Raw genomic sequence first — 23,008 nt, forward strand, 5'->3', positions numbered from 1 at the left:
TGTTTATTCTCACCAAGTTTTAGTATGAATGGGCTCTTGAAGAAGAAAAGTTAAATTAGAAAATAGAAACAAGTTTATTTTAATTAAAATTCTTGTTGTTGGTATTTGAATTGCTATTGTAATTTTTATTGTTAGTGGTATTGGCATTATTATTTATAGCCCCATTAAGAGGATACCACACTTTGTTGTCCACTTTTTGGATGTTTAAAAATAACCTTACTTACTAGTGATGGTTGCATGTGACCACCCTAGCTTGCAAAAAAAAAAAAAAAAAAAGTGTGTGTGTGTATGTGCAAACTTGTAACAAAAAATTATATACTAAACTATCCTATTGTGACCAACTTAAAAAAATGTTGAACACACTGGCTTGAGAATCACAATAATTTTTTATCCACAAAATAAGAGAAATGCATCTACATTTACAACATATTTACAATAATATCACCAAAAAAAACTTGGTGTAAGTTGGCCTAATACTAACATCAATTTTGTATCCACCAATAATAGCTCGTCGCATAGAATTTGGTGAAACTTGGGACATGTGAAAATGTTGTGGTAATAGCATTTCTCCTAAAATAATTATGTCCCCCTAATATATTATTCTTAACCCCTCAAACAAACAAAAAAAAAAAAAAGTGGCTAAAATAACAATAATAAAAATTAACCCAACTAACAACAAAGTAAACTCAAACAAAAATAAGACTAGACCAAACAACAATAAGTGTTAAATATAATACACAGAAGTATTAGGCCAAACACAAGCCCCTTTAATATTAAAATAGAAAAAATATCAAAGCAGCCTTCTTCTGCTTTTCTTTTTACTTTTCTCTTTTTTCCCCCCACATATGTTGGTAGCATCATCTTGAATTATTAATCACGTAATTCCCTTTATGTATTTATTTTTATTTTCGATAAACATGTAATTTCCTCTTTCGTAGAGATATTGCACGCTTGGGGATATTTACTACCATTTATGGGCCCTTACGAGTATCAATATTTGTCATGAAAGGAATAACCACATTAAAAATGATTAATAATGTAGTAGAAGATGGGAGTTACATACATGATACATCTAAAGGAATAGTTACATTAAAAATTCAATAAACAAAGAAAAAATTTATTGCACATAAACATAGTGTGTAGATACACACCGTATTTTATAACTAAAATCATGATTTGAAACCACAATTTTCAATTTGAAAATGTGAATTCAAGTCATAGTTTTAGTTATAAAGAAAAGTGTGATATACACACTATGTGCAACCAACACGGCCAAAAAAACAATAAAGCTAAGCTTTTCAAACCCTCCACTTTTAATTTGAGTTATTTGCTTTAACCTAAGGGGTGGAGGTACTCCCCTTGGGCATAGAGGAAGACGGAGGACTCTTCTCCATGGACCCTAGAAAAGGAGGAGCAGTATTGTGACTTGATTTAGGAGGAATATGGGTGCGTGAATTAGGCCCAGATGGAGTGACAACACCCATGCCTAGCAATCGGCGTAGCAAAGGAGGGACATCAATAGTGTGATGTCTATGCCCAAATAAGGCCTTTTGTCTCATCATTGAACTCGGATTGAGCACATATGAAGGGTTTTGACCTTGTTGCCTTGCCCCAATCAACTTGTCCTTGCAATTGTTCATAATGTTTTGGTTTTGGTTTGGTTCTGTCCATGAGAAATTGTCCTAGCCTCATGTGCCAGTATGATTGTAAGAAAAAGCACCGGCACCACTATGATTATAACAATCACATTTAGAACCTTCATTCTTTTCTGAATGTAGAGACTACACAAGAAACTGATGAAGAATGTCGTCAGTCTTAAGTTAACATAGTTATTTATAATACACATTGGTTATAGAGAGCCTAGGAACTTTCGCCGCATTACCCTAGAAATTACTGTGAAATAGAGGAGAGCCCAGGAACTTTCGCCGCATTACCATGGAAATAACTGTGAAACAGCACTAGCTTTACGTGTCCATATACAATTTGATCGATGATGCATGCCTGCATTTTTCTATGAGGTGACCAGGATGCGTAGACCAAGTTTCTTTGTTGAGAAGTCTTAAATGAAAAATTTTATGTATATGTTTAGAGTGTTCGCATTAGCTTATGCAAAAAATTCTATATGTTTTAGTATAAAAACCTATTTTTTCTACTCTACATACTCATTTTTTAAGACACTTGGCATCAAATTATCTAATTTATACTATATTAATTTCATTAAAATATTAATTTTTTTTTTTAAATTTCTTCATACATAACAACCACCGTTAATTCTCTTCCTTCATCATTAAGACACATAAAGAAAGAATAAAAAAAAAAAAACTAAATGCAAAATGAATATTGCCAATATAAATTTACAAGGTTATTATAGCAACCGTTTTTTTTTTTTCATAACTTTGCATAGTCTGATGTTAGTAAATTTTGGACTTTATGGATTAAAATGTGGTATTTTTCTGTTTGGCATGATACTAAAAGCTGAATAAGAGTAAAAGAATAAAATGAAAGAAGATTAAAGATTTACTTAACTAATTGTAGACTCTTACTTGAATGAATTTTTCACTAATATAGTTATCAGCTTCTCTCCCCAAGTTCTTGCTACTCCTACAGGAATAAAAAATATCTATTCCATTTACTTTATATGTTTCACCAGTTACCAATCAAAAAAAATATCTATTCCATTTACTTTATATGTACCATAAATGAATCTATGCCCTATATATATAACCTTGATGCCATGAGATTTAGTACGTTGATTTTTTTTTTTTTTTTTTTTAATTTTTCTTTTTTGAAGGATAGTACAGTGTCACTATGCAAACTACATATTACCATAATGCAAGAACCATTTAGAAAAAAAAAATCAATTAAATTTTACCCCAAAAAAAAAAAAAAAAAAAACTACTAATATGTTATCATGGTCTATATATCGATCATCTAACACGCTAGTCAAAACCCTTTCTTTTTTTTTCTTCTTATTTATTTATTTATTTATTATTATTTTTTGTAGTATGGCCAGTTCAAAGGCTAATATATTTCAACCTAATGATAGGTTTAAGATTGTGCTTTATTTGAATTAATTTGTTTTGAAGGAAATATTACTTATCTTTGTACCTTGTATTATAAGGCCAAAAATGCAAAAGGCAAAACAAATGCCAGACGCAACACGGTCGTTTACTTCCTCTCTTCTTACCATCCCAATTTTTTTTTTTTTTTTTTTTTTTTTTTTTTTTTTTTTTTTTTTTTTTTGTCTTTTATTACCTTTTTCAATATAAGTTGGAGCTTGGAAGTTGGAAGCCATGTTTCTAATTTTCTTAATCACATAAGCCATTTGATCCTCGGAAGAAATTGCGTTGGAATATTTACGTCCAAGGATCTGCACGCGGTTTCAACGAAGATGATAAGACTAATATGCATCTAGCCACCGCTACGGATTTGCCCACTCGCCGTGTCCAGTAAACAATAAAATACAATAAGACAATTAGTGTTCTTGCAAAGGTGCTTCTTAATTTCTTTTCTTTGTCCTTAAGAAATAAATTTAGTATGACACAACTTTGAAGATTGATCAATATGGTCCAAAAGGAAAGATTAAATTTAAACCCAATTCTCATAATTTATGAGTAGCTAATTTCAGCTGTAAACCCTTGATCTTGCTGTTAAATTAACGATTGTTCCGAAAATTTAAATTATTAGAATATAATAAATTTAATTATTTAATCACATACTTCTAACATTTGCATGTAAGTTAAATATTAGTAGCTGCAAACAAGATATAGTGGAATTAATTCATAAATTTACCGTAATATTTAAAAGACATTTTTTGGCCCCAATTTTTTTTTTTTTTTTTTTTTTTTTTTTTTTTTTTTTTATTTAACTTCAGAAAGCTTATTAAAAATAATAATTTAATATCTCATAAAGGAATTTACAAACTTACACGGTTTAAAGTCAAGTTTTGTAGCTTTGGGGGTCTAAATTTTAATATACATATGAATTTGCTCAAGTTTTGGCGAAAAATATAATACTTTCTAAGAAAGGACTCAACTAATACCAATAAAAACAAAAGATGTTTACAAGTGTCCGATTAGAGATACTGAGAAACGTCGTCAATTTGAAATCTAAAAGTTCAATAATGTATAAAACATTATGAACGTTTAGACCCCTAAATTACAAATTACCAATTCAAGTTTAATGTCAAACAATTAATGTGCGGAATATAAACATAAGCTTAAAACATAATTGATAAACAATCTAAACAAAAAAAAATCACATCCACAGCAGAAATTAAATGGAAAAGATTAAGGGAAAAGAGATGCAAACACAAGGACAACACTCGATTTGTTATCGAAGAGGAAACCGAAGCCCTCGGCATAAAATCTCTCCGTCGCCCTCCAAGCAGTAAACAATTCACTAAAGAATATAGTTGGGATATATGAGCAGCAGAAGACCCTCCAAGCCTAATCTACTCAATGTACCTAAGCCCTCCAAGCTCCTACTCCAACGAGGTTATGCCAAACCTATTTCTTCTTTAACTTGCCGGATTCTGCTACTTGACCATAGCATCTACCAATATGAAATTGGTCCTTTCTTAACTGCTTCCCAAACACCAAATGACCTTCTCACAGATATGGGTATGGTGAGAAAAAGTTTTGGTAATGTACCTCTCAAGGATTTAACAACGGAGAGGAAGAGAGTAGAGGAATTTGAAGAGTCACTATGTGAAGATTGTGGATGAATCAATCTTATTTTTCTCTAGGGTTTCTCTCTCAAAATTCTCTCTAGAAGCTCTCTGAATATTGTGGGTATAAGGGTATATATATAGTAGGGTGAGAAGGAATGTGAAAAGTCAATTTTTCCCAAACAGGGTGTTTTGGTGACTTGACCTCACGACTGGGTTGAGTCGTGAGTTCAAGCCGCGAGCTAACAGCCTGGCCAGCCTAAGACTTTTGTCCTTGTTGAGGTCTAAAAAGGATCATAGTGAAGGAAGCCCAAAAGGATAAGTCAAGCCCAAAAGGAAAAAATCAAGCTAAGCCCAAAGTAGCAGATGCAGGAAACCCATGAAGGAATAATAAAAAAAAAAAAAAAGCCCAGGGGATCCTGAAGCCCAGACAAAGAAGCATAAAAAAAAAGAGGATCACTACAAGGGATAAGAAGCAAAGATCCTCAGGAACCATCAAGAGGCGCAGATCCCTTCAGGCACAAAGACAAAGGAAGACTAGGACAGCTCGATAGAAAAAGACAGAAGAGGAAAAACAAGAAACAAAAGCAAAAAGAACGCGAGCGGCCTCTCGTGGCACAAACAGAAAAAGCCTCGGGGAACCAGAACAGGGAAGAAGAATGATACAAACGACTTTCAAAAATGGCAGAACAGGATTCCGCCCAGATGGGAAAGAAAAGGGAAAAGGTGAAAGGTACTAGAAATGGGGATGCCGAGAAGGGTATACCTCAGCACATCCCAAAGAAGATGGCCAACCAGGAACTTTCAAAAGAATCAGAGCTGAAAGAAGGAAAGAATGAGAAAAAACGGAAAAGGGACTTACCGAGATGATGGGAACAGGACGTGCTCTGTTTACAAAAGGGCAAAACAGGGGAACCAATGGTTCCTCGGGAAGACCAAAAAACTCCATTATAAAAGGAAGGGACGGGTTGTGAAGAAAGGGCAGCGAAAAAAGAGAGAAACACAAGAAAGAAGAAATTCTCTAGAAAAACTATTAGAAAAATCTGTGGAGAAGAGAAAATACTAAGGGAAAAACAAATATTGCTTCCCGGTATCCTGTAAAAGCCACTATTGCACATACTCGGATTCAACGAGAATCAAACTTTGCAAGTTTTTAAGGCTGAAATAGCCATTCAAAACTGTAATTTTTGAGCTTGATCGAACCTTGTATCACGTCCTAGTGAGCTTTCTGTAATCCAACAGATAATGTATTAATGAAACATGCTTCATATTTCCCGGGATCCCCTCAGCACTAATTTCTTATCGCTTTGCTAATCCTGTTTCTTTCCTTTTGAATTTACCTTGTTAATCTATGGCACTCTTCGATATCCCTGCTTGTCATTTTTTTTATTGTCAGGAGCATCCTCTGCATCCCACTTGATTCTTAAACAGCTCGGTAGCTGCGGTGAGTCAAGGCCCGGTTCACCAAATCCTCCTTTTTCATTTAGGCCCGGGATCCTTGGGCCTGAGTGTCACGAAAAAGGCACTCTCACATTTTGGCGACTCCACTGGGGACTGGGCAAAGAAGAAGGAAGAAGCAATCCCTTCACAAAGAATGCCTCCAAGACAAAGAAACAGCAAAGGAACTAATGTGCCACCTACTGCCTCTAAGCCCGTAGGAGAAAACGAGGTAGCTTCCAAACAAGGAGGTGGGATACCCTTGGTAGAACAGGAGGTTGTGTCAGAACAAAGACACGCAAGGCAGGAACCAGACCTCATGGCCAGGATGACAGCAATGTTGAAGGATTTGGAGCAAGAAGTTCGTCTTCTCAAAGAGGGCAGGACACAGGAAATTAGAGACAATGTTCCCTCTACTAGCCACCAAGATGGGACGCAGCCAGAAGGAGGGTCAGCAGTGGGAGGAAAAGCCAACCCTCAGTACTTAACACTGGCAGATGTCAATGCCCTCCTGGACCAGGAAAGGGAAAAACTCTCAGGGATCCCCAAGCAATTCTCTCGGGATCCCCCGTTCCCTCCGGAACTTCTTGGCAAACCATACCCTAAAGGGTACGAACCCCCAAAGTTCCATCCTTTCGATGGAAGAAATGGAAGTGCCGTGGAACATGTGAGTAGGTTTGTCCACACTATGGGCTCCTATGCAGGAGACAGAGAATTATGTCTAAGGGAATTCGCCAAGTCCTTAGTGGATAGGGCATACACTTGGTACACCACGCTGAGACCCGGGTCCATCAAAACCTGGGATGAGATGATGGAAAAATTCTGCGCCAAATATTACCCTGGTGAAGACAAGATCACTTTCCAGAATCTGCAAATGGTGAGGTAGAGACCTGGAGAAGATCTTGTTCAATTCATTAAAAGATTTGAAGATGTGTCCCTAGACTGCTATGGGGACCATGAAGAAAAGGAGCTCGTGGAAACCTGTATAGCCAACATGCTTTTTGATTACAGGCTCAACCTTGAAAATCTATGTATCACGCAGTTTGCTGACCTGCTACAGAGAACCAGAAGGACGGCGCAAACCATGAGGACAAAAAGGCTGCCCGCGTCCCAAGTTATGACAGCATCAGCAGGAGAGAAAAGGAAGAGACCAGATGGGAAGGTGTTCGAGGAACCACCGGTGATCCCATGTACAGCTGAAGAGTTAAGCCATGTCTTAGACAAATAGATTGGAGATGGGGTTGTTAGGCCATTCACTATGTCCAGGCCACCAACTAAAGAAGAAAGGAAGAATCATTTATTTTGCAGAATCCATAATTATGTCAAGCACTCCACCAAGGATTGCTGGACCCTTCGCAGACTCTTCCACAAAAAGTTGAGAGAAGGAACCCTGGAGCTCACTCAGAAGGAGCCAGAAGTGCAGAGGAACCCCTTGCCTAACCACAAAGGAAAAGGGGTGGTAGCAGTAGTAATACATGGGAACCCGGCAGAAGCAGGAGAATCTGAAGGATCCTTCCACCCGAGCACAGTCAGGACCCTCCAGAAGAATCCTAAGTTCAGGTCACTATTCAATAAATTAGGATTCGGACCAGAAGCAAGAAGAGTGGCCACAGAGTCTCTCATGAGCATAGCAGCAGATTCAGGGATGGAATGTTTTACAGTAGAGTCACATGCTAGTCGAGCTTTCCTGGAGACAACTAATGCAATAACCTTCACTGATGAAGACATGGAGATTGAGCACCCAGACCACTGTAGACCCCTTTATCTAATGGCCACCATAAACGGCGTTCAAGTCAGAAGAGCACTGGTGGACACGGGGGCATCACTCAATCTCATAGCCTTGAGTACCCTGGAAGCTGTGGGCTTAGTTGACAGAAGGATCCTGGGGGCTCCCATGGAAATAACAGGATTTGGAGGATCGGTGGAATCAACAGAAGGATACGTGCAGCTATCCTTAAGGGTAGGGCCAATAATAGCCCTGACAAGGTTTCATATGATTAATGCAGAAGTTTCTTATCATGTGTTGCTGGGACGCCCGTGGCTTCATAAACATCGCCTTATTCCATCCACGTTCCATCAATGCATTAAAGGGAGACTGAATAGGAGGCCCATAAGGATCCCTGCCAACCATAATCCTTTCAGTCAGGAAGAAGTGAACTTTGCAGAAATGATGTTTTATGATGAGTTGGGGCCAGATGATGAGAACCCTGCCCCGGGGACCCCAGGGGCACCTATCCTAGAAGAAGAAGAAGGAGGGAAGGGCACCCGTGACCTGAGGAACCTTCTGGAAAGAAAAAGACAAAAAAGGGAGCCTAGCTCTTCAAGATTCCGAGAATGTGTGGTGGTGCGGGAACCTGGGGGGAGGCTAATTTATCGTTTGTGAAGGTGCGCGGGACCCGAATGCATTGTGCAGGAAGGTCCCGGACCACCAAGCTACATGATGGCCTAAGAAGAAATTCCAGAAGAACCAGTTAAGGAGGCCCAGATTCAGCCTGGGGAAGAATTAAAGGAAATAGATTTGGGAACAGAACCGGGATCCCGAAAGCCTGTCTTCATTAGCAGTCAATTGGTGGCACAAGAAAGGGAACAATTGGTAACCTTGCTTCAAAAATACAGAGATGTGTTCGCATGGACCTATGATGAGATGCCTGTTTTAGACCCAGGACTGGTAGTCCATTCTCTTAATGTGGACCCAGGGATGAGGCCAGTAGTTCAACCGGCTAGGGTCTTCCACACTGAGGTAGAAACTCAAATAGTTCAAGAGGTCAAAAAATTGCTAACAGCTGGTTTTATCAAACCCATCCAACACCCAAAATGGCTTTCCAACATTGTACCTGTAAAGAAGAAAAACGGTCAGATCCGTTGCTGTGTAGACTTTCGCAACTTGAACAAGGCATGTCCTAAAGATGAATTCCCCTTGCCCAAAATCAACCTCTTTGTAGATTCAGCTGCAGGAAACTCAATGTTCTCATTTATGGATGGGTATAGTGGGTACAACCAAATTCGCATGGCAGCCAAAGATGCAGAGAAGACGGCATTCAGAACTCCGATTGGAAACTTTTACTACACTGTAATGCCCTTTGGCCTCAAAAATGCGGGGGCTACATATCAGCGGACCATGACAGCCATTTTCCATGACATGATGCATGAGGAGATGGAAGATTATGTAGATGATATTGTGGTTGAGTCAAAAACCAGAACAGGACATCTCCAAGTACTTGAGTGAGTCTTTGAAAGATGCAGGAAGTATAAGTTACGTATGAACCCCATGAAGTGCGCCTTTGGAGTGTCTGCTGGAAAGTTCCTTGGGTTCCTGGTACATCACAAAGGCATAAGTGTGGATCCGGCCAAGGCCACAGTTATCGCCACAATGAGAAGACCAACTACTGTTAGGGAACTCAAAAGCTTCCTGGGAAGGGTCTCATATATTAGGAGATTTATGATTGGTTTAGCCTCAGCTACAGCAGGCCTATCCAAACTGTTGAAAAAAGGGAATGAATTTACCTAGGGGACCGAGCAGCAGGAAGCTTTTCAAAGAATTCAGGGCATCATGAATCATCTGCCCACCCTCCAGGCACCAGTACGTGGGCGACCTCTGTTGCTATACTTAGCATCAAACTCCCAGGCAATAGGAGCTTTGCTGGCACAAGAAGATGACCAAGGAAATGAGCAGCCTGTATATTATGTAAGCAGAACACTCAAGGATATTGAGACCAGGTATCCCAGAATAGAGAAAGCCTGCCTAGTGATCATTTATGCATCCCAAAGGCTGAAGAGGTACTTCTCAGCTCACCAAATCCTCTTGGTAACCAAGTCCCACCCCATAAAATCACTCCTGCATCAGCCCTTTCTTACGGGAAGGGTAGCACAATGGCTAGTGTTGCTCTCTCAATATGATATAGGCGTAAGAACTCCCAAGGCTGTCAAGAGCCAGGCCATAGCAGATTTGCTAGCTCAATTCCCAGGGAAGGAGGAAAGCCTGCTGAGCGAAGAAATCCCTGGTGAGGTAGCAGTAATGGAGATCCCAGGGAAAAGATGGACCATGAGGTTTGATGGGTTGGCTACAACAACTTCAAATGGAGTAGGAATTGTACTAAGTTATGAAAATGGGGATATCATGCCCTTGTCTTTCAAGCTTGGTTTCTCATGCTCTAATAATGCAGTTGAATATGAGGCATACTTAACCGGGTTGACTATAGCACTCAGCATATGAGTGAAACATATGAGAGTGTTGGGAGATTCCAATCTTGTAGTTTACCAAGTGAAAGGTGACTTCGCGTTACGGGAACAAAGCTTAGCAGCCTACAGGACTTGGGCACAAAGGCCGGAGATGGAATTTCAGACCTTCAGCATAGAGTACACTCAAAGAAGTGAAAACAGGTTTGCTGATGCACTCGCCACCTTGGGATCCCAGATACCATTTAATGGGAGAGATACGCTGATAAAAATAGGAAGGCAGGAACATTCCATTGTAAGGATCCTCCAAGGAATGTACCCCGGAGAGTCCAAACAGTGGGACTGGAGGGACGAAATCAAAGAAAAGATGAAAGAGGCAGGGCCTAGAGGGAACATCAAAGAACTAATGGATTACACTCAGATAGAAGGAGAATTGTATAAAAGGCTGCCAGGAGGAATATTGTCCAGATGTATCGCCAAGAAGGAAGGAAAGTCAAAACTAGAAGAGTTACACACCCAAGCATGTGGAGTTGCAGAAAAGGTCAGCCTATATAGAAGGATGCAATGCATGGGGTATTACTGGCCAGACATGGACAAGGAAGCAGCAATTATACAAGAGAAATGCCAGGAGTGTCGTTTGGCAATTGATAAAGAAGAAAGCTACGCGGTGTTTATTGCAGAAGATTGGCGGGTTCCTTTCATAGGATACCTGGCTCAGGGGATCCTGCCAACCGACAGGAAGTTGGCCCACAAGCTCAAAAAGCTAGCAGGCAGGTATTTCCTGCAAAACGACATCTTATTCAAAAAGGGATACCATGGGGATCCCCTCAGGTGCCTGGGACCAAAGGAAGCTAGAGAAGTAGTCAGAGAAGTACATTCTGGAGATTGTGGAAGTCACCCGGGGAAGAGAAAGCTGTACAAGCAGTTACTGTTGTTGGGATATTACTGGCCAACGATGAAAAGAGACTCTGAGGAGCTGGTCAAAACATGTCATGCTTGCCAAGTCCTGGGAGATGCAATTCACATTCACCCAAATGTCCTACAGGATATGACGACGCCATGGCCTTTTCATACTTGGGGGCTTGATCTCATAGGGCCTATAAACCCTCCATCCAACGGTTACATATGGATCCTGGCAGCCACAGAGTACTTTACAAAATGGGTAGAGGCCATCCCTTTGAAAAAAGCTACTGGAGTAGCTGCAGCAAATTTCATTCGAAACCATATCATTACAAGGTTCGGGATCCCCAGAAGATTGATCAATGACAACGGAACCCCATTCATAAACAAAGATATGAAGGGGTTAACTGAAGCATACCACATCAAGCATAGAAGATCTACCCCATACTACCCACAAGGAAACGGCCAAGCTGAAGCTACTAATACGGTAATGTTGAAGATCCTTAAGAAAATGAAGCATGAGTATGGAGGGAAATGGAGTAACCATTTGGCAGATGTGCTTTGGGCATGTAGAAGCTCTGTAAAGACAGCCACAGGATTCTCCCCATTCTCCCTGGTCTATGGAACAGAAGCCATCAGCCCCGTGGTGTTAGTCATTCCTACACCAAGGGTAGTTCTGGAGGAAAATCAAGGAGAAAGTGAGGACACAAACAATGAAAGGAGGCTAGCAGACCTGGAAGGGGTAGAAGAAGAAAGAGAGCTCGCCAAGAAAAGGAGCCAGAGATACCAGCAAAGAATGACTAGAGCACATGCACAAGCAGTACGCCCAAGAGTGTTCACTGAAGGGCAATTAGTACTAAGGATGGCAGAGCACGTGAGGAGGAACCTGCCAGGGCCTTCCAAGTTCACCTCAAAATGGGAAGGACCCTACATCATCAATGCAGCTCATGAGAGTGGGTATTATTACCTTACCAAAGAAGATGGGACAGTCCTGACAGAACCCATAAACGGGAAGTGGCTGAAGCAATACTATGCATAAGAACGAGGGGATCCCGGTACCTCAAGGTCCTTTTACCAGCTTCACTATCTGCTAAGTTTTTTTATATTTTATCTCTTTATTTCAGCCTTTATCATGAATTCTGGTCTAAAATGATTTTGTTTAGGAACATATGATAGGTTGACACTTTGTGGTCAATATTGCACTAAATGATTTTTCTTTGTTCCTTAAAAATGACCATGTTTTAATGAAGTTCTTGTTTCTTCAACATTTAAGTCTTTCTTTAAATACTGCAAAGACCAAGTTTGGATAGATTTAAGGAAGGATACCTGAGTCAAAAAAAAGGGGGGTATGTAATACCCTTTTACATATGGCCCAGGATCCACCTCACAGATAATTTCAGATATCCCACAGACAGTTCCAAGTGCATAGGTCTAGGATCACAGATAAAAGTAAAGTATCCTGGATACCTAGCCTAGCACTTGGCAAAAGGGGAACCTGTCAAAGTTCAAGAACTGGGACCGTATCTCAAAAAAAATATATATATAGGAAAGGATACCAGTGTACCCAGTTCAGTACTTGCATAATAGATTACCGGGTACCTAGACCAGAACTTACAGTGAAGCCTGTGGAAACCATGGTCCAGGACTTAGGAAAGAAAGAAAAAAGTCATAGAAAAAAAAGGCAATATATATCAAAGAGAAAGGCAGATTCACATACTAAGAAATGAGAAGCAGTTTTGAAACACAAAAAAAAAAAAAAGGAAACAAAGAGTAGAGCAATGTTCAAAAAAAAACTTATACAACCCCAAATTGTTTATGTAAATCTAAAATAAGCTAAGGAATGAGGCCGGCCAACAGGGAGACATCCGGAGAAATAACAGGCACAGTCAAAGTAGAAAGGATCCTCTGCCGCTTGACCTTCAAGTCTTGTAAAACCTTGTAAGCATGAGCCAAAGCTTCCTCAGCAACAGCTATTTCGGTGTCTATACTCTTGAATGATTGCCTCTGAAACAACATATGGGCCAACAAACGCAAGTGATCCAACAGAAAAGACAAATTAAACTTGGCCTCCAGAAGGTCTTAGACCACCCCTCTCCACTCCAAAAGTTTTTCTTCAGACAAAGAATCTACAAAAGAATTCCTTAGGGAAACCAGCACAGCACATAGCAACTCCATCAAAATATTGCCCAGAAAAATGCCTCCCCTGAAGCCACTGGTGAAATCCCCGTGACTCTTGAGCAGACTCTCTAACAGCGGCAGGCCTTCAACAGGAACAGAGAAGCGCAGGAAGCTGCCATAAGAAGACCCAAAAACATGGAAATGGCTGGCAGGAAGATTGTTAAATTCCAAGAGATCAAAGCGAGCCAAGAAGGAGGAAAGCCTTGAATCAAGATCTGAGGCAGCCACTTTCGAGACGTCCCCCATCACTGTGTCACCACTTGCAGAGACAGGAGGACTTGCAGCCTTTCGCTCTGGATGAAGGTCAGCAACTTGAACGGGTCTCACAATTCCTTCAGGGATAACAGGCTCAGAATCTGTAAAGCCTGTATCAATATTCAAAAAAGAAAAGAAAAGGAAGAACAGATTTATTCTTAAAAAAAAAAAAAAAAAAAAAAAGGGGAGAAAGAAGGACAAACCAGTACCGGCTTCTTGGGGCAGAGCCTCTTCTTCCTGATCCCCTGACTTCCCCGAGGATTCTGGGAAAGAACATAAGGCAAGTTGAAGAAAAGGTGAAGGACCAATGGCAAAGTGGCTAAAGGAAGGAATAGATACAGGGGGCTTCGCCATAAAAAAAAAAAAGAAAGAGAAGGGCGAAGGGAAGGAAATAAAGGAAAAGGAAACACAATGGGTGTAGCTCGCACTCACCTTCTGAGCTTTCTGATTCTAAAGAAGAGGCAACACTGGGAGCGGATTTCTCACTGGTTTGACCTAAAAGGAGAAGGAAAAGGAGGAACTCATAAAAAACTGGAAAAGAAAATAGAGATGTAACGCTATTTCAAGGAAACAAGGCTTACCTGTTTATTTGGATAAAGGAGTGTCTCCCAAAGCGCCTTTATCTGACAAGTTTTGAGGAAACATAGTCCTGATAGGACTAGGAGTGCGTTCAAGATGGGGACTTTGAGATGAAGGGATCCTAGAGGCTTTGGGATCCTGAGAATCCTGGAAACCTTGCATCGGTTGCCCGGTTTCCCCAGCCAGACCACCAGTAAGGGGCTCCTCCCCCACAGTAGGAAAAGCAACAGAAAGAGCTGTGACAGTTTCCTCTCCCAGAGCCTTGCCAGTCATAGGAGGGGATACCTTCACCTAAAGGAAGAAGAGGAAAAAGCAGTGCCAAGTAAAAAACAGTGGGATAAGGCTAACAACACAATATCAGAACAAAAGGGAGAGAAAGAAAAATAAAGGGGGCACACATACCACGTCGTCACTAGAAGATTGGCTTTTGCCCTTCTTGAAATCAGATTTGCGTTTGGACTGCAAAGGAAATCACCACTCATCAGCAAAATAGAAATAAGTGCAACAAGGTGAACAAATGAAAAAGAGAGAAGAAGGAAAGAGGTCTTGTCCTTCTCTCTCTCTCTACAGATTCTCTGGAAGTCTTTTGCTTACTACGAGTATGCCCAGAGGGTCCTAAAGGAGGCTGGGATACAAGACCAGAGGATCCTAAAGAACCATGGACTGAAGCAGTCACAGGAACCTGGGAAAAAGAAGACTCTACCTTGGTCTTCTTCCGGGTCCTTGAAGCCAAAGGTTCCCTGGCATCCTTGCCTTCCTGAGATGCCAAGTGTGTTTGAGATTTCCCAGTTTTTCTTCTTTTTGTCTCAAAACCTATCTCCACACTTTCATCGACATCAACAGCTTTCATTTTCTTCGGTCTGACATCCTTACCTTTACTCGGAGCAGTGGCGGCATTTATCGTCTCCACTGCACCTTTCTTGATGGGCACTCCAGAGGAAGCGCCAATGATGAGACTATAACCCAGCCAAGTCTTAGGAAAATCCTGTCCATAAGTCACCCAACCTCCCCTGGAGGCATGCCACTCTGCGAACCCAGTCTTGCTGCTTGCAGCAGCAGAAACAATCCCAGCAGTAGGAAGGGATAAACGCCTATTGGATGTCAGAGCAGAAACAATGCTAAGATTCGGGGTTTCCCGAACTGTACCAAAGCCAACATAATCAACAAAAGACTTCTGTACTCTTCTCCAATAACTGGTATAGCCACTAGAAGCAAAGACTCCTCTCTGGGAGCTAGGCACTGCAAATTGGGGGCTCCTCCGTGACCAATAAGAAAAGGCCTGCAGCCTCAGGAAAGGATCCAAAGAAGGAAGAGACGGCACCACGTCCTTAAAAACTGGAGGAATGTCCTGATCAAAACCAAACTGTCGGAGCACCCGGTGTACTGAATAATGAGTAAATTTTGGGCCACTTGAAGAAGGCACAGGAAGCCAAGAGGGGCTAATGCAGGCAAGGTAAGCCAGACTACCCTCATCACCACAGCGCAAGTCAAAGGTATTACCTATAGAAGATAAAAAAGAAGACAATACAGAATCACACGCAAAGTCAGGGCCAAACTCATGAGGGGATCTCCAATGTAAGCTCCCTGCTTGGTCAAATAACTCAACAAGATTGAGGCCACCACCTTTCAAGCTAATCCAACAAAAGATGATGGGAAAGGCATCAGTAGAATTGCCACAAAGACCCTTCACTATGTCAGGGGATCCTTGGAATTTGTTCTTCACAAATTTCAAATTCCTACACTTGGCCAAAGTAGCTGCAGAACGGTCACACATGAAAATCTGAAGGATAGCATAGTGAAGAGATGAGGTAATCACATAACAAGAATCACCCTCAGTCTCATCTCCATGAAGCTGGTCCAATTGAGAGTAAACATGACCCAAAAACAGAGGGGCCAAAGGATACTGGGTACCTCGAGCCAACTTGATTGCCAACGGAAAAAAGGAAGACTTAACTCCGTACCCAGGAAACTCACTAAACAAGAATTTGCTAAGCCAAAAAGCCAGAAAACCGGCCCACCTCACTTCCTTATCTTTCTCACGAGAGAGGGTCATCACCCATCTCCCCATCCTAGCCGGCTTACCACCAGAAGAGGCAGCGCGACCACCAAAATGACCAAACAATTTATCTTCTATCACGAGATCCTTACCAGAAAGATTAATATCAAAGGGGCTCTCGTCACCAAACACCGAAAGGAGGAAGTTATTAACCACATCTTCCAAGGTGATTGTCAATTCACCAGCAGAAAAGAAAAAAGTATGAAGGGAAGGGCACCAACGACGTACCAGATGCCTGAGCCCTTTGGCGTCTCTGAAGCCCTCAAGGTTTCTGGAAATAGCCACTGCCTTTAGGATACCGACGCGCTCCAAGCGACCCACAAACTCAGCATCAGACAGTTCCTTGTCTACCCAGATAGGCCAGCCCTGAATTTTTCCCAGAAAAAAATCAAAGAAGATAGGAACCGCCTCTCGAATTCCTTGTCTAATCTAAAGATCAAAAATCTCTCTAGGGTCAGGAACTTGGGCGGAACCAGCGAAACCCGCTTGGCCAGAAAACATCCAAGCATGAGGGGATGGAGGAGCCTCACCATGAGATACAGGAGGGAAAAATAAACTGAGAGAATACCAAGGATCCCATAAAGGGAAGGCCGGACGTTCGGTAACCTCACGAGAATCACTCGGAGCAGAACCAGAAGAACCTTCACCCTCAGAAGGACTGGGGGTACGCTCTCTCCTCTTTCGGGAAGAAGAAGAAGCCATTGGAACAACACGTACAATGAGAAGAAAAAGATTGAAAGTGCGAAAAGAGGGAAGACCAGAGTAACAGAGAAGAAGAGAAAAAGAAAGAGAAACCCAAAAAATGAAAGACTCAGAGAAGCAAAGTGATAAGATGAAACGGCTACAATAAAGGCGCAAATAGCAGTTGGGGAAGATAATGTATGGAAAGACGCGCCAGTTGCCAAAAAATATAATTTGAAGAGGGGATTAATCAGCGGTTATTAATGAGAAGTAACGGGAAACGAGGAAAGTGGGTAAAGGAGTTTTACCTCAAATACTCAATTGCCACATCCCGTGCAAAGAGGAAACTACAAAAAATAATGATTATAAGGGAACGCGACACGCAAAAAGGAGGTGACCAAAAGCAGCAGAAAAGGGCCGAGATCCCAAGTAAAAAGGAAGGGAACCCAGTAGAAGTTGGAGAAGGGGATCCTACGAAAATCTTAGAAAAAACTAAATCACTCACGTGTGGGCTTCAGGCAACCCACGAGCTCGGGGGGCTAAATGTTGAGGTCTAAAAAGGATCATAGTGAAGGAAGCCCAAAAGGATAAGTCAAGCCCAAAAGGAAAAAATCAAGCTAAGCCCAAAGTAGCAGATGCAGGAAACCCATGAAGGAATAATAAAAAAAAAAAGGCCCAGGGGATCCTGAAGCCCAGACAAAGAAGCATAAAAAAAAAAAGAGGATCACGGCAAGGGATAAGAAGCAAGGATCCTCAGAAACCATCAAGAGGCGCAGATCCCTTCAGGCACAAAGACAAAGGAAGACTAGGATAGCTCGGTAGAAAAAGACAGAAGAGGAAAAACAAGAAACAAAAGCAAAAAGAACGCGAGCGACCTCTCATGGCACAGACAGAAAAAGCCTCGGGGAACCAGAACAGGGAAGAAGAATGATAACAAACGACTTTCAAAAATGGCAGAACAGGATTCCGCCCAGATGGGAAAGAAAAGGGAAAAGGTGAAAGGTACCAGAAATGGGGATGCCGAGAAGGGCATATCTCAGCACATCCCAAAGAAGATGGCCAACCAAGAACTTTCAAAAGAATCAGAGCTGAAAGAAGGAAAGAATGAGAAAAAACGGAAAAGGGACTTACCGAGATGATGGGAATAGGACGTGCTCTGTTTACAAAGGGCAAAACAAGGGAACCAACGGTTCCCCGGGAAGACCAAAAAACTCCATTATAAAAGGAAGGGACGGGTTGTGAAGAAAGGGCAGCGAAAAAAGAGAGAAACACAAGAAAGAAGAAATTCTCTAGAAAAACTATCAGAAAAATCTGTGGAGAAGAGAAAATACTAAGGGAAAAACAAATATTGCTTCCCGGTATCCTGTAAAAGCCACTATTGCACATACTCGGATTCAACGAGAATCAAACTTTGCAAGTTTTGAAGGCTGAAATAGCCATTCAAGACTGTAATTTTTGAGCTTGATCGAACCTTGTATCACGTCCTAGTGAGCTTTCTGTAATCCAACAGATAATGTATTAATGAAACATGCTTCATATTTCCCGGGATCCCCTTAGCATTAATTTCTTATCGCTTTGCTAATCCTGTTTCTTTCCTTTTGAATTTACCTTGTTAATCTTTGGCACTCTTCGATATCCCTGCTTGTCATTTCTTTTATTGTCAGGAGCATCCTCTGCATCCCACTTGATTCTTAAACAGCTCGTTAGCTGCGGTGAGTCAAGGCCCTGTTCACCAAATCCTCCTTTTTCATTTAGGCCCGGGATCCTTGGGCCTGAGTGTCACGAAAAAGGCACTCTCACAGTCCTGTAATGCAACAGCTGGCGTGACTCTTTAGCTTCTGGCATGCTTGGCATGTGTGCAACTTTCTGGCGGTTTGCAAGCCGCGAGCAACTCGCGAGATCCAGTCGCGAGTTCTTGCTTCTTTGCACAATTTTGAGCATTTCTTCGCACTCTCTCGTACACTACCCTTACATGATTCCCACCTAAATACAGGGTTACTAATTGCTAAAATACAAGCAAATTTGGCACGAAATAAAGCCAACAAGATGGTTGATAAAATTCAACCATACAATCTCCTCCTTTGGCTATTTCGTGACAAAACCCTAAAACAAACTTTAGAATTAATATGTGAGTTGGGAACAGTTGAAAAAAACTCACTCACACCTAACTCTAGAATCTGATAAGCTCTTGAATTATATGAACAAGTAACTCCTGAAATACAACAACACAATTTGATCATTGTATGCAGAAAACTTGTAAGGCATATGAGGCAAGCACAATGCGATCAAGCAAAAAGGAATGAGAAATAAACCAAGGCTTGACCAAACAGGCAATCACTATAAAATAGTGACGACAATGCTCATTCACACTTGGAATGAATATCTGGACATACAAGTTAATAAGCTCAATGCAAATCACTTGCATGCCTAACACTCAACTAATGCACAATACTTAAAGTATATGCATCTAGGAACAAAATCCTACTAGGGCACAAGAGTGAGAATACTTAAAGAAAATGCATAACATTTAGCTAGAAGTATTGGCAATAGAACATAAAGGCTACATAAACATGGTACAAACCATAAAAGCCTACAAACTCAAGGAAACAAACCCTAAAAGCTTACAAAAGCAACATGGGCACAAACTACAAAATACTAAATATAAACTTAAACAATATAAACTAAAAGTGCTTAAAGTTTCTCCCCTTCAGAATGAAGAGAAGCTGTGATGCATTTGTAACATATATACTTGTAACCTGAAACACTTGCACAAAACACATTAGACCCTCAAGCTAAAGCAAGTAATAAAAAGACAAGTATAATGTAATAAGTAAATTGTGATCAAGTAAACATAATGTAAAACATGTGAACAACTTAATCATACACCAAAACAGTCATATAGAAATGACTACAATGATCACATAGCAAAGCAAATGATCATCCGAACATGCATTCAATGAAGCACAATAGCATAGGGATATATGCATGTCCAAAAACACAAACACGATGCAATACAAGAAAACAAACATAAAGAGAAACAAACAAAACAAAGTTTTCTTATTAACTCAATGTCTTCTCCCCCTTGGTATATGCATCTCCCCTATGGAATATATCTCCCCCTACAAATGTGCATGAGAAATAGCATTTCTCCTCCTAAGGATGTGCACAAGAGTCATATAGAAATGACAAAACACTCCGGTATACTCTCTAGAGTATACTCTCTCCCTTTTTGTTAGGAATAGACAAAGGGTCAAGGAGAAAAGAGGGCAAGAGATGAAGGTATGAATAATGATAATGATGCATGAGGGATGCGAGATGAATGAGAAAATGAAGCTCAAACTTAAGACAAAGTAAAAAGCTGTGAGAGTGCCTTTTTTCTGTAACACTTAGGCCCAAGGATCCCGGGCCTAAATAAAAGCTTTGGTGAACCGGGCGTTGACTCACCGCAGCTAACAAGCTGTTTAAGAATTGAAAGTTAAAAAACGTGTACAAAAACACTTTTGAACGTTTAGACCCCCAAAAACCAACTTAACCAACACAAGCAATATGTTAAACAACAAGTGTGCGGAAACTTAACATATGCTATAATGTGAAATAGGATAAAAACTATCTAAGCCATAACATAATAAAATCACAGCAGATAATATAAAGGCAGAGATAGAGAGGAAGGAAGATGCAAACACAAAGATAACACCCGATGTGTTATCGAAGAGGAATCCGAAGACCTCGGCGAAAAACCTCTCCGCCGCCCTCCAAGCGGTAATCAATCCACTAGAAAATACAGTTGGGATACAAGGACAGCAATAGACCCTCCAAGCCTAATCTACCCAATGCACCTAAGCCCTCCAAGCTTCTTGCTCCAACGAGGTTGCGCCGAACCTTTTTCTTTTCTAGCTTTCCGGATTCCGCTACTACACCGTAGCATCAACCAATGAAGATTGACTCCTTCCTAACTGCTTCCCAGAACTCCAAACGTCTGTCTCACAGAGATGATAGTGGTGAGAACCAGGTTTGGTATAATGCCTCTCAAGGATTTGACAATGGAGAGGAAGAGAGTGAGGGAATTTGATGAGACTCTAAGGTAGAGATTGTGGGTGAAACAATCTGGTTTTTCTTTAGGGTTTCTCTCTCAAAATTCTCTCTGGAAGCTCTCTTTCAATCGTGGGTTAAAAGGGTATTTATACTGGAGTGAAGAGGAATGCGAAACGTCAGGTTTTTCCAAAACAGGGGTGGCTCGCGGCTTGACCTCGCGGCTTAACCAAGTCGCGAGATCCAGTCGCGAGTTAACCGTATGGCCAGTTGTCCTGTTTTGTCCTGTAGTGCTCCAACTAGCATGACTGTTCATCTTCCAGCATGCTTGGCACGTGTGCATCTTCTGGCGGGTTGAAGCCGCGAGTCCACCCGTGAGTCCCAGCCGCGACACTCTGTTTTCTTGCACACTCTTGAGCAAACTTCACTCTATCTCACTCACTACCCTTACAACAATCTCACCTAAATACAGGGTTTCTAAATGCTGAATTACAAGCAAATTTGGCACGGAATAAAGCCAATTAGATGGTTGAATAAATTCAACCTTACAATCTCCCCCTTTGGCTATTCCGTGACAAAACCCTAAAACAGACTCTAGACTTAACATGTGAGTTGGGAACAGTTGAACAAAACTCACTCACACCTAACTCTAGAAGCTGTGAAGCACTTGAATCATATGAACATAAACTCCTGAAACACAACAATACACCATGATCATTGTAAGCAGAAAATTATAAATGCATATGAAACAGGCAATATGAGATCAAGCAAAGATGGAGTTAACAAACAAACCATGGCTTGATCAACCAAGTGAACACCACAAGGTAGTGATCACAGTGCTCATTCACACTTGGAATGAACACAAGGACATACAAGTTAACAAGCACAAGGCAAGACACTTGTATGCTCAACACTTAACCAATGCATAGCACACATGGCATATGCATCTAGGAACAATCCTACAAGGGCACAAGAGTGACAGTACATAAACCAAAATGCAGAACATTTAGATTAAAGTACTGATTTCAACATAGCATAAAGGCTGCACTTAAGCAAGGTACATACCATAAAGCCTACAAACTATGCATAAAACATTAACCCTAAAAGCTTACAAAAGCACATGGGTACAAACACATTATATTGAATAAAAACTTAAACAATATAAACTAAAAGTGCTTAAAATTTCTCCCCTTCAAAGTGATGATAAGCTGTGATGCACTTGGAACATATTTATACTTGTACCCTGAAACACTTGCACAAAACATATTAGACCCTCAAGGTAAAGCAAGTAATAAATGACAAGTATAATATAACAAGTATAGAAATGGCTATAATGATCACATAGCAAAGCAAATGATCATCTGAACATGCATTCAATGAAGCATAATAGCATAGGGATAAATGCATGTCCAAAGCACAAACATGATGCAATGAGAACAACAAAGCATAACTCAAAGCACCATAAAGCCAACAAGAAAACAAATAGAACAAGGTTTTCTAGTTAACACAATGTCTTCTCCCCCTTGGTATATGCATCTCCCCTATGGAATATCTCCCCCCCCCCCACAAATGTGCATGAGAAATAGAATTTTTCCCCCTAAGGATGTGCACAAGAGTCATATAGAAATGACAAAATACTCCGAAACATTCTCTAGAGTATACTCTCCCCCTTTTTGTCAGGAATAGACAAAGGGTCAAGAAGAAACGAGGGCAAGAGATGAAGGTATGAACAATGCTAATGATGCATGAAGGGTGCAAGATGAATGAGAAAATGAAGCTCAAACCTAAGACAAAGAAACATGCTACAAAGCATAAGGTAAGCATGACATGCTAGGATGAAACAGCAAGGTCAAGACCAATGCATGACAAGGATAGCAAAGGTGTGTGCAAGAGGTGGCTAAGTGCAATGCATGACCAATGCATGAAAAATGCACATGTGGGGCAAAGTGTGCAAAATACACAACTAATGAACCAAACATGTTCCTAATAAGGAAACATGAGAAACCCCAAAGTTTGGTACTCATCGGAGTCCAAACAAGCGAGAAAAT

At 40.9% G+C, this 23,008-nt stretch overlaps 1 long non-coding RNA gene across 1 annotated transcript in view; it reads right to left on the reverse strand.

Annotated features, from left to right (window-relative positions):
* Window positions 1–1,012: 1,012 nt before the first annotated feature.
* The window catches only part of LOC126693176 (uncharacterized), a 60,084-nt gene continuing 38,088 nt past the window's right edge, over window positions 1,013–23,008 (reverse strand). Inside the window, exon 2 of the long non-coding RNA XR_007645226.1 lies at window positions 1,013–1,597. This is a non-coding gene — a long non-coding RNA (uncharacterized LOC126693176). The remainder of the gene's footprint in view (window positions 1,598–23,008) is intronic.

This window comes from Quercus robur, chromosome 7, assembly GCF_932294415.1.
Source record: "Quercus robur chromosome 7, dhQueRobu3.1, whole genome shotgun sequence".
Lineage (NCBI taxonomy): Eukaryota > Viridiplantae > Streptophyta > Magnoliopsida > Fagales > Fagaceae > Quercus > Quercus robur.